The sequence below is a fragment of the Aptenodytes patagonicus genome, chromosome 5 (genome assembly GCF_965638725.1).
Source record: "Aptenodytes patagonicus chromosome 5, bAptPat1.pri.cur, whole genome shotgun sequence".
NCBI classification, from domain to species: Eukaryota; Metazoa; Chordata; class Aves; order Sphenisciformes; family Spheniscidae; genus Aptenodytes; species Aptenodytes patagonicus.
In genome coordinates this window covers 5,496,522-5,513,759 of record NC_134953.1, presented here as the reverse complement: position 1 = coordinate 5,513,759, position 17,238 = coordinate 5,496,522, and the positions used below count along the sequence as shown (strand labels likewise).

Here is a 17,238-nt window from a genome sequence, read left to right as displayed (position 1 = left end):
AAAGTATATTTGAATATTCAATTTCCCACTCGTCATTGGCTCTGTTTTCCCGCAATAGCCCTTTTCCAAACGTAAGTTTGGAACATGAAGTTACCGTTTTCTTCAAATAGCGTAAGTATAATTAATTTCATAGCTGTTGTCCAAAGAAAAATAAAAAGCTTGCAACAACTTTACCAAAACCCATCTGTTGGTATATTCTGGGCATTCATATTTTTATAAGTAGCCTTAAAAAAAATGCTGTGTGTTTTCTCTCTTTTTTTTAATTCATTGGATTACAAGCTTTTTTGAAATAAAGATCGTTTCATGCTCGTGTGTTTGCACAGTGCGTAGCACAATGGACTTGCGGTCTTGGCTGGGCCTGTAGTTTTTACTGCAACATGATTTCCCACCCCCACTGCAAGCTTTAGTTATGTCCTTTTGCCCCCAAATCCAGCATCCCCTTTAGACTGCGTATTAGCCTCAGGATACAGAATAAGGCTAGCATAGAAAAGGCATTTAGAAACGCGGGCCTTTCTCTGTGCCCTCTGTGGTGAAAGCGTAGTCTTTCCGACCTGGGTGGATGCTGCGTGTGAGCTGCATTCTCTTGAGTATAAATACACCGTGTTAAAAAAGGAAAAGCACTGAGCACAGCTTGCTTTCTGGTGTGTCGATACTCTTCTCGGAACTGATGGGGCAATTCCTTTCTCCTGAGCTCATCGCTCCTGGGTGAGCCCGAGGACAATGTGCCTCCTCCCGCCTTTCTCTGCCAGTTGGAGAAATCCGGCCTTGGCACAACAAGCTGACCCCGTGGGAGGATCTGGTCCGCCAGGAGAGAGGTTCTGGTGAGGTTTACCATACTACTCGCCGTACGTCTTGCCTGACTTACCATCTACTTTCGGAGATTTGCGGGCCCCTCCCTCTCTTCAAAAGGAACTTCGTTTGTGGTAATTCCTGCAATTTGATGTAACAGCAGAACGGGTGCAGGTCTCAGGAGGTGGGAAGGAAGATGACCTTAATTTGTTCAATGGCATGGAAAACCTGTGGGATATGCACATCTCGCGCATAATGTCAGATATTTTTTGGATGCGACAATTTGCATGAAATATTTTAAATCTGGAAGTTGTGTGCAACCTTTAGCAGAGGAGCAACATGTAACTTGACAATTTAGGTCGCTAGCGCGGTTGTTGGAATAATGTCATGCATACTTTTTCCTGGTGGCTGCTAGAGTAAATGTGATGGGACTCTTTTCCAGCTAGTTCTCTTATCTTTATGGTATTTTATTTGAGGTTGCCTTTCATCATGGTTACTGTTGGTTAGCAAGTGTCATCAGCGTTGTAAGCTGGCTGTTTCCTTTCTGCTCCAAAAAACCTCATGTGTGGAGATGACATTGGTATTTGTGTGCTTAGGCAAGATAGAGTGTTCTGGTTTGTTTTGCCTTTTGTTCTTTTTTTAAAAAAGAAATATAGGTTTTATTTTTTTTCTCTAATTCTAGGACTTGTGGGTTTTTGGACAGAAAAAGTAAAACTAGCGTGATTTACAAGTGTTCAACAAATGTTATCTACCAGATTTTCAACAAACGGGAGGAAATTAATCTCTATGTGTGTATATATATATTTTTAATGCAGTTTAGCAGCCAAAACAGGATGAAACACCATTTGCTTGTTTTCTTTCTTACTGACATAAAACCCAAAACAAACTCAGTTTGATAAGAAAACGTCTCAGACGCTTACATTGTTTAAAGATTTTCTTTTTAATGGCATAGAAAAATAAAAATACTGATTCCTAAAATACAGATCCACAAAACTGGGGAGGGTGCGCGTAGGCAATCTCTCGGTGAATGCAGTAGTCCTGTGGTAAGCAGAAAGCCTGCAACCCTCGTTTTCCGTGTTTCGGAAGAGCTCCTTATTCTATAGGCTCCAGGATAGTCTGCAGAGCATCTCCCTTAATTCCTACTCTTGTGGCTTGTGTTTGGGGCACTTTGGGAAATAAATCACTTGGCTTTATAGCCGTTTCACTTAAGTCCTTTTATATGAGCTGGACACATGTCAACCAGAGAAAATCAAGTCTTTTGCTCTGAATGTCCTAGAGTGTGTTAATTAAGGTAGCATCGATTTCAACATCATAGTTTCATAGTGTCCAGTGCCTCTTTTCATGTGCAGCTCTCTGATGTTTATCATTCCAAGACACAGAACAAATCTTGCTTTTGTTGGTTTTACTTTGTTTTACTAGAATACTGCATTATAGTACCCAAACCACACAGCAGATATCTACAGGAAAGGTATAAAAATACTTGTGTTCTGTCAGAAGAAACTTTTGTGTTTTGTTTTTATTAACAAAGATTTTGATGAATTTTTTTTCTCTTGATTGATTATTTTTCTTTCAGAGTCACTGTTGCCTGGGATGGGCTTTCTAAAGTGTTTCCAGTAGAGAAAGGTAGAGATAGCACCGAGCTGCCATCTAAATGTTGAAAACCCAGTTCTAGTCAGAAAGTGCAATGAGTGGCTGCCTTCACCTGAAGGCAGCTTAATCCTTTTTCAAAATGATGGACTTTGTCACTTGGCTTGAAACATAAAAATATGGAAACAATACTGATGTAAACTACCTCATTGGTTTTATGACACAGGCTTAAGGTTGTGGTTGGGTGACCTGAGGAGACAACTGGATTATTTATAAAAGGTGACCACGCAGGGTTGTTGCCGCAAGCCTGTTAAACTTTCAACAGAACTTGTGAAGAATCTGCGGCTTGAAAAAGACCAAAACTTATTTGATATAAGGAAGAAGTGAGAAATCCTTAAGTGAACGGAATCTTTTTGGATTCCCCCTGAAATCTGGGGTAAACTGAATTTATGTACTCCATCATATGTTGTAGAAGTTTCCATCTTGGGATTGTAATAGTGCATTTTTTATGTATGTGTTTTGACTTTAGCATTTGGAAGATGAGTGGTATGCATTTGGGTAGTTTATATTTAATGTGGTGTTATTACTATTTTCATTATTACTATTTTACCAGTAATACTGTGTTATGTGACTTAGTTAATGATTGCAGTGTGGTTCTTCATCGCTATCGCAAACAGTCTGTGTCCCTAAGGAGATGGGAACGAAATGCTGTAGCGACAGATGTGTGTTCCTGAAAACTTTTAGTACATTCTTTAAGAAAGAAAACTTCAAGAAAAACAGAAATGCTGGTTCTGCTGAAATCGGGCTGTTCCTTCACGCGAGGTCAGACGGTCCGTGCTAAATGGGTAGCCCAGGGCTGTGTACTAGTGTTTTAAATGCAGTTAATTTATAGCAAGAAGCTGTAGAGCACCAACCTGTGCTGGATCTCATGGCTACAATCCACACATGGCATTGCCAAAGATTGATTGTTTATGTGCAGAAATCTCAGTGATAGCAGTGTCTCTTGGCAGCCATTGGAAACTGCTGTTATTAAAAAAACCCTACGTTTCTCATTAGAACAACTCTATTGTACGTATTGTTTAAATATAGATTACTAATGAAATGCCTTTTTATTGCTTTCCCAGTGAATACTTTCAGCGTAAAGTTAATTTGCAGTGTTATGTAAATTCTGTTTAACTTCAATCAAGTTTTTAATTATGTTTTTACCACAGTAATTCCCATTTGATTTGTCATCTCCTGTTAGGTATTTAACATTGCGCAGGGTGGTTTTTTCTTTTTTTTTTCTTTTTTTTTTTTTCCCCCCTCCCTCCTCCCCTCCTGTTTTAGTCTTTGATGTCACCTGGAATAGAGCCTCACTCTAAAGCTGTGTGAGTTTGATTTCCTTTCATGCAAGTATGACTTAATGAAGAAGAATTACACAAAGACAATATTGGAAACGCTTTATTGTTATGCTATCGATTAGCAAAAATAAAATTAAACAGACAGAACTGCCACTGAGAAGACATCCAGCTATTTTGTTTGCTCCCTTTCCTTCTCCTTTCTTTCAGTTGCTCCAGTTCAGTGAACCTTTGATGCTGATAGCCCTTGGATTTCATTTAAAATGTCAGTTGCTATTTAACACCTGATGACCACTCAGTCTGTGGCCGCCTTGCATAGATACCAATTGTCCTCGCAAATGTTTGCTTGCCCACTGAGCAGATAAACAGACCCTTTTTTGGCAAATTGTCAGCACATTAATCACTTGTGAGATAGGACTTGTCAGGCAGCATCTCAGCTCTAGATAGATATTTTCAGCTCTAGATATGTATTTTTCAAATCTTCATCTGATGAAATGAAGTGGAAATAGTTGAAGTTGAGTCTATCTAAGAGGTCATAGCAAAAAGCCTTCTCCAAAAAGCTGTATGATATTTTGTGTGTTTACGTAGAAATCTTCTTATATACATGTGAAAAGATGGGGATTGGTTTTGTACAACAGTGTTTAGTTTTTTAATTAAAATACACAGTCTTTTTTTGCTGAAATCAGGACTTCCTTGAATTCAGTAGTGATTTTTGCTCAAAAATTGTTCATGCCCAAGTAGAAACTGTGTAAAGGATTCATGGCACATTCTGAATTCAGGTACGCTTGAAGTAGCTCAGTTGGATACTCAAAATTAGCAGTGAAATTCAAAATCTTTGCTTTGGGAACATACTATAAAATATAAATTAATTACTATCTTAAATTACTTTGCAAGTATGTGAATGCCTTGAAATGTATTTCTGGAAGGTTGGGATTATAAAGAACTTAACAATAGCCTAACTGTCCTGCTATTTTAAGCACTCAAGATATTTAGCTACTGCTTATATTAAAAAATGCGGTTTTGAATTATTTGCAAAATACTATTGATAGTGTGCTTGTACACTTTTCATCCTCAGTTCGTGCTAGCATTCCAGCATTGTTCTGATAATACTATCAATTTGCCAGGTCTCCTATAGGAATGAAATGGGAAGAAATAATCGACTCTCCCTCCTCAAAAATCACATTTTATACGTAACTATTACAAAGCATTTGATTGAGATGGGAATTCTGTTAGTTTCTCATGGGAGTTGTTTGAATTTCCACTGTTTAAAAATCAATTCAACTTGATGAGTGGTGGATTCAAGCAGTGGAACCCATTAGGACGATTTCATATCACCAGTTGCACCCTATTTAATCTTTCTGTTGGGAGGTAATTAAATTGAACTCATGAATTTGCGCAGATGTTGAGTGTTTCCATCAAATTTGCCTTTCTCCACCCTCACCTGGCCTTTCTGCCCAGGTGCGTGGCAATGCCAGCAGCCGGGATGGGGTGATGCGCAGGTGACTGTGATCTCCTTGGATGGGGTATAAACCCTTGCTGCAGCCGAGGCCAAGCAGAAATCTTGGGCTCTGAGCTTTGTGCTAGGCTGGCAGGCATAAAGATGACTTTTTTTCCCCTAATTGCCTGAGGTAGAATGGCTCAATCCTTAATGGCATACTTATATATGGTAGTTCTGTTTTAAGCCACATACAGGGTAGTTGTTTGTTTGTTTTTTTTTTTAAACAAGTTGTGTGTAAACCTTCAACCTGCTAGATTTTTATGGGCTCTGAATGCATTTGGTGCTTTATTACTGTGTTGGCAAAGAGATGCTTGCTTTTTTGGTAAGTGATTTTTCTGCATTGCTTTTGATGTCTAGCTTTAATTTCTTTTGAAGCAATGATATTTTCTCAAGAGAATTTAAAGATGGTAAAAAGCTGTAGTGTCCAGGGCTGACCATCTGTATTTTCTTTTACATCTATAAAAGCCCACAGGAGAACAGGAGTCCTGACTACACCCAAAATGATATTGGTTGTGAGAAGGTGCTTTCTGTTGGCTGTCTAGACACTTTAGGAGAAGGTGCAGCAGTGCCTGGTATACTCTTCAGCGTCTGATTGCCCTGAGCGTCTGATCACCGATGCCTGTGGTGTGTGAGCTCTTCTGTTCGTTGTGCACAGCAGAGTCCATCTGGTGGGCTACAGACCCAGGAAAGACCTGTATTTCACTAAAAATGTCTTGGGCTAACAAGGTAGATAAATACTTCTCTGTTTCAGCTCCCTTCTTGTTGGTTAGTAAAGAAGTGGTGTGTATTTTGCTGTATTTAGCTAGTTTCTAATACTCTGGTGCCACAGTTAAATCACAAATAAACTTCTTTTTTTTTTTTTTTTTTCTTGTCTTGGTCTATACAAAATTTTGTTCCAGTTTAGAATCTGAAACTGAAATCTAGGTCCAAGTTCATGTGATGGCATTCAGAACTTAGAAAATACGCATGCTCCCAAAAATGCCTAAAATTGTTTTATCTGTATTTTGCTGGCATTGAGTAGACTCTGTTGCAGGCACACATAATCACATAGAGAAGAAAGGTCTTTTGGCTGATATTTTTAGCTCTTAATATCTTATTGGCTGTATGGGTGCTATGAGGAAGGAACTGAAGTGGCAGGGATGCTGGATCCACCACATTATGCTGGGATTACAATGCAATTAGAGTATAAATCTCAAACTAAAGAAAATGTGTTTTTCTTTCCTTGAAATTCAGGTGAGGTTTGTTTTTTAAAAATAATAATAATAATAAAAAATAGGAGATATCACAGCACCATGGTATACCTCTGCTGGACTGCTAAATCACTGGGGATATTTCTAATCTGTGTTCGTGTGCTTGAAATTGTTCTAGGGCATTTGAAACACAAAAGTGGTGCACAAAATGCATGCAGTACATCACCAGAAAGTAGTTTCTCCAGTAAAATATCTTCTTGGGGAGATGGCAGGTAAACAGAGATTCCTCTGCTGGTATTTTCACAATGTTATGTTAATTGTTGCCGTACAGGAGATGGAAATGCTTTTTTTTTCTACTTCTTTTCCTTTGAAGAAGACCTTCATAAGGATTAAAAGAAAATAAAAATTTGCCACCGTTTTATTTAATACTCCAGAAATAAGAGATACTTGGGTTCTTGCCATATGATCCAAGCTTTCTTGAATCCTTTCTAAAGCGAGTGAAATCTTAACTAGTTGTGTGGCTATTTTTCCTGTTTGTTTAAGTAAGTAGTTCAGTCTAGGTGGAGCTTGGAAGTGCCTGAGTTTTTAAGCTCTTGCGTAAAGTAGAGAGACGAGGCCAAGCAGAAGGGAATGCCATTAGCACGCAGTGACACCGACAGCAGAGCTATTTGGACAGCTGCACGTGTCATATCGTGTACTTGGGTCTCGGTCATGCTGCTATTTCTGTCTCGTTAGCACAAATCATAGCATCTACTTTTTGCGAGTGTGTGTGCGCTCCTTTGCTTCTCCAGGGGCGCTTCCTTATTTGAGCGAGAGTTTAAAAAAGGATGCTAAAAATTCAAAGTTCAGTAATGAGCTGTTCGTTTTACTGCAGAGCTCAAGGCGGTCCCACCAAACCCATGGCTGGCTACGAACCGGACACCTTGCCCCTTTGTAGACATTTCGAAATGGTACCGTAGTGCTTGTCTAGGCTCAGAGGAGGCAGCATTGCTTACCAAACAGTATTACCAATGTAAGATGTTTGTATATAGCAAGTCAAGCTAGAGGAAAATACTCCGTCTACTGGCTGTTGCAGCTTCAGTGGGCACATATTCTAGATACTGTCTGCAAATAGAAAGACTAAAAGTATGCCTTAAAACTGAAAAAGAGTGAAAGGAGTAGTTTTTCAGATAACCACCAAACTCCAGGAGATTTAAACATTGCTTATAATGAAACTCATGGTGAAATTATACATTTGGTATGATAATTCAAAGCAACTATAACCAGTATTATGATGAATTAAAGAACTTCAAGGAGGATAAAAACAGGATAGTTCCATTTTTCAGGGTGGTTTTGTTGTTGTTGTTGTGGTTGGTTTGGGGGTGTTTTTGTTTGCGGGTTTGCTTTTTTTTTAAATATTTGCCCATGCTAAGCCATCTTGTTTCTTGTACTTTGACTATATTCACTGACACTGAGCTGAATTTTCATTTTTTTCCAAAAAGTTCATGTTTTCTGTACAGGAGGCATATGCTCTATTTCATAAAATAGTAATGTGAAAGAATAAATACAATTTAGCTGCTGTTAACTTCATTTTAGTAAGGCTTATTACCTGCTCAGCTACCAGCACTCCATTCTTTGTATGGCATATTCATTCCAAGACCTCCTGAATTCTGCCCATTGTTGCTAATGCTGTCCTGTGCGTTAGACACAGCTCTAACTATACCTGTGATCACGTGTATGTGTGTACGGATGGAGAAATGAGTCTGTCTGAAGTGAGAGTTCGTGTTGGATGCCCAGAAATATGTCCCCAGGGATTTTTTTTATGCTAGTTACAAATATAATCTATTTCTTGGTTTATGAATTTGCTGCGTGTTTACTGTTTGAAGATGTCGTGGTTTAACCTCAGTCAGCAACTGAGCACCACGCAGCCGCTCACTCGCTTCCCCCTCCCCCCCCAGTGGGATGGGGGAGAGAATTGGAAGAGCACAAGTTAGAAAAACTTGTGGGTTGAGATAAAAACAGTTTAATAACTGAAATAAACTGATAATAATATAATAATAATACACAAAGCAAGTGATGCACAGTACAATTGCTCACCACCCGCCGATCAATGCCCAGCCAGTCCCCGAGCAGTGGCCCCCCCGGCCAGCTTTCCCCAGTTTATGTACTGAGCATGACGGCACATGGTATGGAATGTCCCTTTGGCCAGTTTGGCTGTGCCCCCTCCCAGCTTCTTGTGCACCTCCAGCCTGCTCAGTCGGTAGAGCATGGAAAACTAAAAAGTCCTTGGCTAGTGTAAGCATTACCTAGCAACAACTAAAACATGGGTGTGTTATCAACTTTGTTCTCATCCTAAATCCAAAACACTGTACCAGCTACTAGGAAGGAAATTAACTCTATCCCAGCCGAAACCAGGACAGAAGAATAGTGCATATATTTACTTATTTCAAAAGTAACACCGTTAATAACAGCTTACAATTTTAACAAAGCATGGGGCTCATAAAAGGATGTAAGTCAAACATACTTGGTGTATAGATTTAATATTTCTCCTCATATGGATACTCTGAAAATCTTTCACTTTGTTCAAAATGAAGGAAACTAGAGTTAAGTTTGTCTGTCCCTGACCATCTGTCTTGTCTTCTGCAGGAACGTATGTCCTGCTTTATTTATGTCCCAGCTTCTAGCATCAGCATAACTTTTTGTGGTTCAACTATTTTCTCAATAAAGACAAGAAATAGAGGAAGGGGGTTTTTTGGATGAGATGAGATAGAGCATGCCAGTGAGTTCTAAGGAGAAGCCTTACCAGGAGAGCAGTTGATGTGGTCAGCACAAAGACAATTGCTGTTGCTGGTCTCCGAGCTTCAGCTGTCTGTAGCACCATGCGTGAATTGTTGACACAATAGCGGCTCCTACATCTGTTGTCACACTGCCTTCAGGCTTCCTATTGATGCTAAAGGTGTCTATTTTGCTGTCCAGAAATATTTGATTATGATTTAATCTAGGAAATAAATACTCAGTAATGATATTTCTTGATGACGTAGTCAACCGATAATAGGTGCTTTGAACCATGACTTCCTTAACTCAGTATTTGGATTTTTTCACGGAGTAGCAGTATTGGTGAACTGAACCAAAGCTGTGAATAGCACGTGTTGTATTTGCGAAGTCAACTACAGGGGAAAGATGGTTTTGAAGGAATTCAAAATTTGTGAAACTAGCTAGGCTGATGTCTTTTGGTGTTGCTGCCCTTACTTCTGAAACAGTGATGCCAGCAGCAGGCTATAAATGCAAACTTCCCTTGCACAGTCCTGGGCTGGTCAGAGATGGGTGAGAGGGGGTGAAGGTAGCAGCGTGGGAAGAAGTCTCTGAAAAGGAGATGCAAAAGTCGGCTTTTAGTGCATCTTTTGCAGGTGTGTGTGTTTGTGTACATGTGTCTTGGCTAGTGAGTCACCAGTAGCCTCAGCGGAAGGGGCCAGTGGCCAGACTCCTTGTGCTCTGCTTATAACACTACATGTTGCTGTCCTCCTCCTCCTTCATCTGCAAACAAGCAGCAGGGTAGCCATGCCTCAGTTGCAGGAAGGATAAGTAGAAACCTCCACAGCCGCTCTGTGTAAGGGAAGGAATGGACTAAAACCACTTTGTTTAAGCAATTTGCGGAAGAGCCCTTTCTATGGAAATGGTTGTTTTCACATTTTTGTCTTGGAAACCCTTGAAGCTTCCTGCAGGGTTTGGGTTTCTGTCTTGCTACTTGCTGTGCACGCAGGCACAGCTAGAGTTAGTCTTAGCGCTAATCAGCTGTGATTCATTGTGCCTTTACCCCACAATGTCTAATACTGAATAGTTTTGAAACCTCTGATATGTCTTCCTTTGTCGGTTTGTTTCCACAACTCGCCTCCTCCCATTAATTTCCAGGGCTGTAGGGATCTTTGTTTTTATGCTGCTGATGCCGGCCCCAAACACACACACACACACGCAGCCAGTTATGTCTCTGCCTGCCAGGCTTCAGGAGCAAATTCTTTCTGCACAAGCACGCAGCTCGCTGGGTCTTCTCCCCGCTCCCGTCTGGATTACGGTTTCATGAAGGTCTCGTACATATATGATATTTTAACTTAAATGGGCTATAATAAATTTTATCTGAATAAGTACTGCCTTTTATGAGTCACAAATTTAGCCTCTTCCTGTCCCCACTAATACGCTTCCCCCCTTAACATTTCAGTTATATACTGATAAACTCCTCGACATTTAAATACTACCGCAGCAGGCTTGAGGTGGAGAAGTGGGTCACGCAGAGCTGTCAAGAGAACTGTGACTTTTATAACTGGGTGAATAGGAAGCTCCCGGCTACTCAGATTTCTGCGAGGATGACTGCCATCACTGAAAGGAGAGAAATAAAGCGTGCTTTCATTTTAAAAGCACTTTGCACACATGAGTTAACCTTTTCAGTGCTCTGGTGTGGGGTGGGTAAATGTTGTTGCTCCAGGTGGGGAAACTGAGGCAGGAGGCTTGTGTGTCCCGTTCTCCTGCGTGGCTGCGGCTGGGTGCCGACTCGCAGGCTTTGCTGTGCCTGGTTGCCCTGCTTGGGCTCGCAGCATAGCTGGCTTTGCCTGGTGCGATACAAGAAGTTTGGCCCTTTCGCTGCTATACTGCTGGGTCTGAGATCTTGTTAGCATAAAACTTCCTGTGTTGTTACGTGGCAGCTGAAGCTGGAAAATGTTAGGTTGTGTATTGGCTGTCTGAAGTTACCCATGCAGGTCTGGGGTGGTTTTTTTGCTGCACCCCCCCCCCCCCCCCCCAGTTTTTGGCCCCAAATAGTTCTGCTTGCTGAAAAAAGTAACTGATGAATTTGGTTTACAGTCCTCCAATGAGAAGTCAGAATTTTTTTCACTAAAAAAAGCAAATACTTTCATGGTCTAAAAGAGAACAAAGGTGCTGTATTTTCTAACTGTCTTTCTTAGTTCATCTTAGGAGGCTTCTAATTACCTATAGTATGCATATAGTTATATCTGTAACAAGCTTATCAAATCTGTCATGTGCTATATAACCCTAGAATGACCCTACTGCACTATGGCTCAGAGATCCCTGCAGTACTGAATGATTGTTAGTGGGAGTGGAGAGGTCATCTTAGAGGACTGCCGTTGTAATCTTTTGGGGCCTTAAAACGTGTTGAAGTATTTTATGTTTATGCACTTTGATACTAGATTGTTTGGAGATTGTCCTCTGATTTTTCTGTCAGGTGTCTTCATGGTTTGTGCAGATTCAGCTTTATTTCTTTAAAAAGAAAATTTTCATAGGTCATTCTTCCCTTTTGAAATAATGTTATTTAAAAAGCACATATGATCATTACAAGACTTTCTTGCTTAATTTTGCGTGCTAAAGGAAAGCTATAAAGGTCATTTGGTGAGCAATTTTATCTGGTATTTTCTCCTATTAGTTGAAACTACATGATGTTAATAACTATTTACATAATCTCTAAAAAGTGGTAGGCAAATTGTGCACGTGGAAACATGAAAAATAGCGTAAACAGGCGAGTTGATTTATCCCAAGATGTGTGTTTTGACTGTAAAGCTGTGTAACAGAAGGTTGGCAAAAGGCGGGATTCCTCTGCGTTTCTTCTGACTTAAGGAGTTGGTGAATTGTGAGTCCTATTCTAGAAAATGGATTTTTGTTTTTCTGAGTGAATCTATAAAACCCCTTGAAATTGCTGTCTTTTGGCTGTTAGCCAGGTAGTTTAGTAAACAAGCTGGATTGATTATCTAAACCAGTTATTTTTTATGTTAATGTTGGATTTGGGATATATAGTGTGTCACATAACTCACCTTCATGTCTTCTAAGTTCAGTCGTGTAAGGTACATTTATCCTGTATCAGCTTCCAAAGCTGAAGAAAACCGTATTTTCTTGACATACAGGTAGAGCAAACTTAGTTAACACTAATGAATCCTGCTGACATCTTCAAGCGGAAAATAAGCCAAAGTGTGGTGCCTTCCATGAAACCTTAATGCGTCCTTCAGCAGAGGTCCTAAAAATAAGCAACCAACAAGCAAGCATCATGTTTTGGTTTTTTTTTTTTTTTTTTACAGATGCATGAGATGAGCGGGTATTGAACTGTTTGTTCATTGCTGAGGAGGGAGATGTGCTGCTCCAGCCGGTGCCTGACCAGAGGAAGGCCTGGTTGGAACAGCTGGCTGCTCGGATTGACAGCAAATAGCTTATTTTTTGAGGTGAAACCTCTCCTCCTTTTGCCTCCCACCCAAGTCTAAAATGGTTAGAGAGGTTTCCTTTTAGGATGATGAAAAATAGGATTGCTGCCTCTTGTTAAAGCAGAGAGTTAAAAAAGTGAACATTGCCAAAGGGTAGGAAAGTTCACAGCAGCATAAAGATGGTGTGGGGGGAGAAAAGTTTATCTAGTTAGCCACTGTATTGATGTTTCTGTCTGTGGACCTGGCGAAAACATCAGTCTGTGATTTAAAATGGCTTTGTGAATGTTTCCTGCTAATGAGAAGCAACTTCAGTGCAGGGTTGTAAGCTATATAACTCCCATTTTGATGGGCAATGTACATTGAAAAGGGACTGAGCAATAGTAATGGGTCTGAAAATCATAGTGGGGTCAGTTCCCCAACCTGGCTCTTGGCCTTGCGATGATAATTTTATTTAAAACCTTGCCTTCTGGAGTCAGATGATTGTTTAAACCAAACTGATAAGATTGTTTTCTATTCCTAAAGTTCCTAGCAATGCTAAATCCATAAGAGAGATGGAAAATGTAATTCAAGTATATCAGAAGAGTTTAAAGAACAAATAATATCATTTCATGATTGTCTTGGAAGTTTGGATGGTTGGTTGATTATTATTGATCATTTGTGGTTTTATACACACAAATAGGTAGTTATGTTTGCTTGATTTTAACTTTGAGACCTTAAAAATAATAGAAAGTGACTATTGAAACTTTTCCTACCTTCCGTGGTATTTGAGAATAACATACGTAGCCTAGTAACAAATCGGAAAAGTGTATCGTGCTGCCTCCTTGCTGTATTATTTACTGTATATACATCACGTCATTTGTATGTTGCTGTCCTCTGTTTTTCACATATTATGCATTTCATTTGTAAGTAACTCTCTTCTGACAGCAGCTAGCATGGTATTTTCTGGATGCTACAGAAAACAAATAATAATTGTAATTATTTTCAGAATTAATTAAATTGTGGGGAGTTTCTTTCCTTCCACTTGGAGAACCGTAGCAAAAGTTTTAGTTTTATTTGGGCTTCTTTTTAATTAGTATCTCTTATGGGTTGGTTTAAAAACCAACCAATCCCAAAACAACAACAAAAAAACTCCACCCACACCCATCGCTCCCCCCCCCCCAAAAAAAAAAAAAAAAAAGAAAAAAACCCAACAAAACCACCACAAACAAAACCAAACCAAAGCACCGCAGGTATGTGCTGGGTATGGTTTGTACGGTGACCTGAGAACAAAGCTGGCTTCAGTGCTGTGAGACTTTTCATTCTGTATCTCACAGTAACACCCTATGGCTTTTGACAAATGACTTGACCTCTGTTGGCCAAGTTGGCCGTCGGCGCGCATGAGGCTGAATCCTCCCAGGCCTGCGGAACTGCATCAGGTTATTCCAGTCATTAGCTGACTCCTGTAGGTAATACGTATTTCTCTCCATCTGTAAAATGGGGTCGGTAATACTTTTCTGCCTGCCTCTCAGTGGGATCTGTGAGGATTAGTTGTGTCTCCACAGCAGCGTAGAAGTGGTAAGCATGATTACAAAGAACAAGATGTGCAATTACACTGGAGGGGCAGCAAGCTGCGGGTGTCTCGTTACACTTACATAGCAGAGCAGCTGGCTGATGAGCTGTCCTGACCTCTGCAGTCAAACCAGATTTCAGCACAGTTGGCTCATTTGTGGGCTACTCTGATTTCTCACGTCAGGACCTCTGTTTTCTAAAGGTGGCATCAGGTAGGGAAATACAGATGACAGCTACCCACCGGAGCTGTGCACTTCTCTTTCACTTGCCAGAGCAATCTTGGGCATAGTGGCTGTGAGCACCTGTAGGTGACTGTCCTTGCCAGAAGGCTGTTCTTTCAGCAGTGTGAGGCTTGATGCTCTGGCTGCCTGCTTCTTCCATGACAGTCTTCGTGCCTCTGCTGGCATCACCTTCTGCACATGGGACACACTTCCTTATAAGATGTCCCTTTCCCTGCTTCCTCTGCTCAAATCCCACCTGAGGACTCAATACTTCTCCAGTGTCAGCAAGAAGTAAGTCAGTAACAATAGTCAAACTTATTTTTGTTTATGGGCTTCCAGGTACATCCCATCTATTCGATTTAGCTTAGACTGTGAGCTCTTGGGTGGACGGCTTCCTGGGTCTTGTCTCCCGTGGGTGGTGGCGGCTGCTGCTGCGTTGTCAGTGTCATAGCAGTGTTAACCCCTGCTGGCATTGTGACAACTCTGTCTTGGGACGCTTGGGACTCTGTTTTTAGTTACCCTAAATTCGTTCAGTGGACGAGATTAAAGGTATAAGTGAAAGGCAGTGCAAGTTCTTTCATTTGTACTCGGTGTGTGCTTTAAAGCCCTTTGAGCGGTTAAGTTATAGTGACTGCTGAAATTAATGAGTGATAAGAAAGAGGATTTACTTGTGTTTCCATTAGGCTCTATTAAGACTAATGTAATCAAATGGGATCAAAACGTTACCACCTTCTGAGGGTCATTGTTCGTAAATGTAACAATAAAGTGATTATTCTGGTGTCTTGCCTTACAGAAAATTAGAATGACTGAAAAAAAAAACCCCTAAGAGGTGTGATGCAATGCGTTTAGGTGTGTAACACCCATTTATTTGAAATGGATGTTAAACAGTTTTAGTTCATATCAAACAACTGTGCCTGGTTTTCACTTTAAAGCATTAACAAGGAACTATGATGCAAATAAAGGGCTAATATTTTAAATAGAAATTAATAGAGCAATAGAAACTAATAAAATGAATTTTTTCTATTAACAGTACAGGAAATAAGAACTCCAGGTTTAGATTTGGGTGCTGATTTTTGAGTTTGCCAGTTTGCATCTCTTAAAAAGCTTGGTTTTCAAACCCAAGGTGCTGCAGCCTTTCTGAAAGACAGACATTAATGGCATTTGAAGTCTGTAATCAGTACAGCAAACATACTCTTTGGTGTAAATGGTCCTGCCGGGATGTTTATAGAATCAACACTGCGCATGTAAGCAGAGTGAAACGGGTGGGAATCTAAACAGTTTAATACTGTGGCACAGTTTCAGTCAAAAGCAGTAGAGATGAAGTGTTCATTAAAATTACCCACCTCAATAAAGGATTTGAGATACGTTTTTGTCCTTACTGTTGTTCTGTTCTGCCAGGATCTCTCATAAGCAACACTATCAGTTAGTGCTGGCAGGATGAAGCCCTAAGGATATTAGAACAGCATGATTTTTATCTTGACTATGTCCTGTTTGATGGGAGCTACTGCTTGTGGCTAAAATGTTCTGCAACACTTTGACTTGATTCATGTTCCTGAAGTTTTGCGCTAGGATTAACATCGTCTGCCTAAATCTCCCACAGATTGACCTGGGAATATACCCCATAGTTATACAAGAATAGCATATTGGAGAGTAAGGTGACAACCATTGATCTCCACTAATAAAGAATAGACTTGTATTTCATCCATTTCAAAGCTGTGAATTATGGTGTTTATCTGTTGAGCGAGGATTAAACTATTTGTCCTGCTGTTTGTTTGGTGTACTTTAGTTTGTCTTATGCATATTGAGTCTTCTCCCACATTTTAAGGAATATTTTTTTAAGAGTACAGATGAGGGGAAAGTTTTCCTAAATTTTATGTAAATTAATGCTTTAAAGGAAGAAACAAAGCAAACATCTCACTTCCCCTCCATGATAATAGAGTGAGTTTTGGGATGCTCATTCCTACAGAACTTAAGCACCCAAGTATTTTAAATGTGTAAATGACCCAACAAAATCAATACAAGTTCTTAAATTAATGAGCTATTTAGGAATAAGTGATGAAGGCATGTGATCTCTGCGCCTTTCTTCCTTTTGACGTGCAATTATGAAAAAGGACTTGAGCTTGATGGGCATGGGGAAGGAAGAAATCAGTCTGTAAAACTGTGAAAATAAGGTAAGGTAAATGGCTCCTGATCACAGTGCTTCTCTGGAGATGGCAAAGGTTGAGTGGGCCTCTACAGGTTATGGTAAAATTGACTCCTAGTTTGCAAAGTCTTTTTTTAGCCATTAGGAGTGTCGAGCTGTTGTCCATAAAGAATATCCAGGCAGACGGAAGCTCGTATCTTGCTATTTTGGGAACGGCTAGCTGTGTAACTGTCATATAAGTAAGCTGAAAGGCACAGGAAACTTGCGTAGTAGTGTGACTAGGGTACGACCCAACACCGTCTAAAGCCAGTGGGAATCTTTTTTGCAACCTTAATGGGTCTTATTTAAGACCCTGTTTTAATTCAGACCTTTTTATGTCTTGATCTGCGGTCATTTGAGAATGTGCTGTTATATAAGTAACAAACGTTTAAATAACGCTTCAGTCTGAAGATGCTTGCTTGCCCGAGAGTAATTTCTGAAGCTCTGTGCTGCCGCATCATTTTTATGCTTTAATTTTCCTGATGTTACTTGTGTGTTAAGTTACACATACCTGGTAACTTGGATACATACATTAGGGGTATATTTATTGTTATTTATGTATTATAATAAAAAATCATATTTGGGCTCTGAAGGCCCCAAATGAAGATAACGCCAAGGTCTGTAGGATTTCGCAGCTGCATCTGTGAAATAAATAACGATTGTACCGTAAAACTTTGCACCCCAAATCTGACATGTTTTTCTGGGAACATTCA

The 17,238-nt window shown here is 40.1% G+C and overlaps 1 protein-coding gene across 10 annotated transcripts in view; it reads left to right on the top strand.

Moving 5' to 3' along the window:
- ZMIZ1 (zinc finger MIZ-type containing 1) overlaps window positions 1-17,238 on the top strand; it is a 364,718-nt gene that overhangs the window by 91,752 nt on the left and 255,728 nt on the right. The window contains exon 1 of one of the 10 annotated variants that reach the window (XM_076338393.1): window positions 903-923. The exons of 8 other annotated variants lie outside the window; for them this stretch is intronic. The gene's annotated coding sequence lies outside the window, so the exon portion shown is untranslated. Of the gene's footprint in view, window positions 1-902; window positions 924-14,613; window positions 14,635-17,238 lie in introns of those variants that run through there. One more of the 10 variants, XM_076338395.1, reaches the window with a different exon arrangement.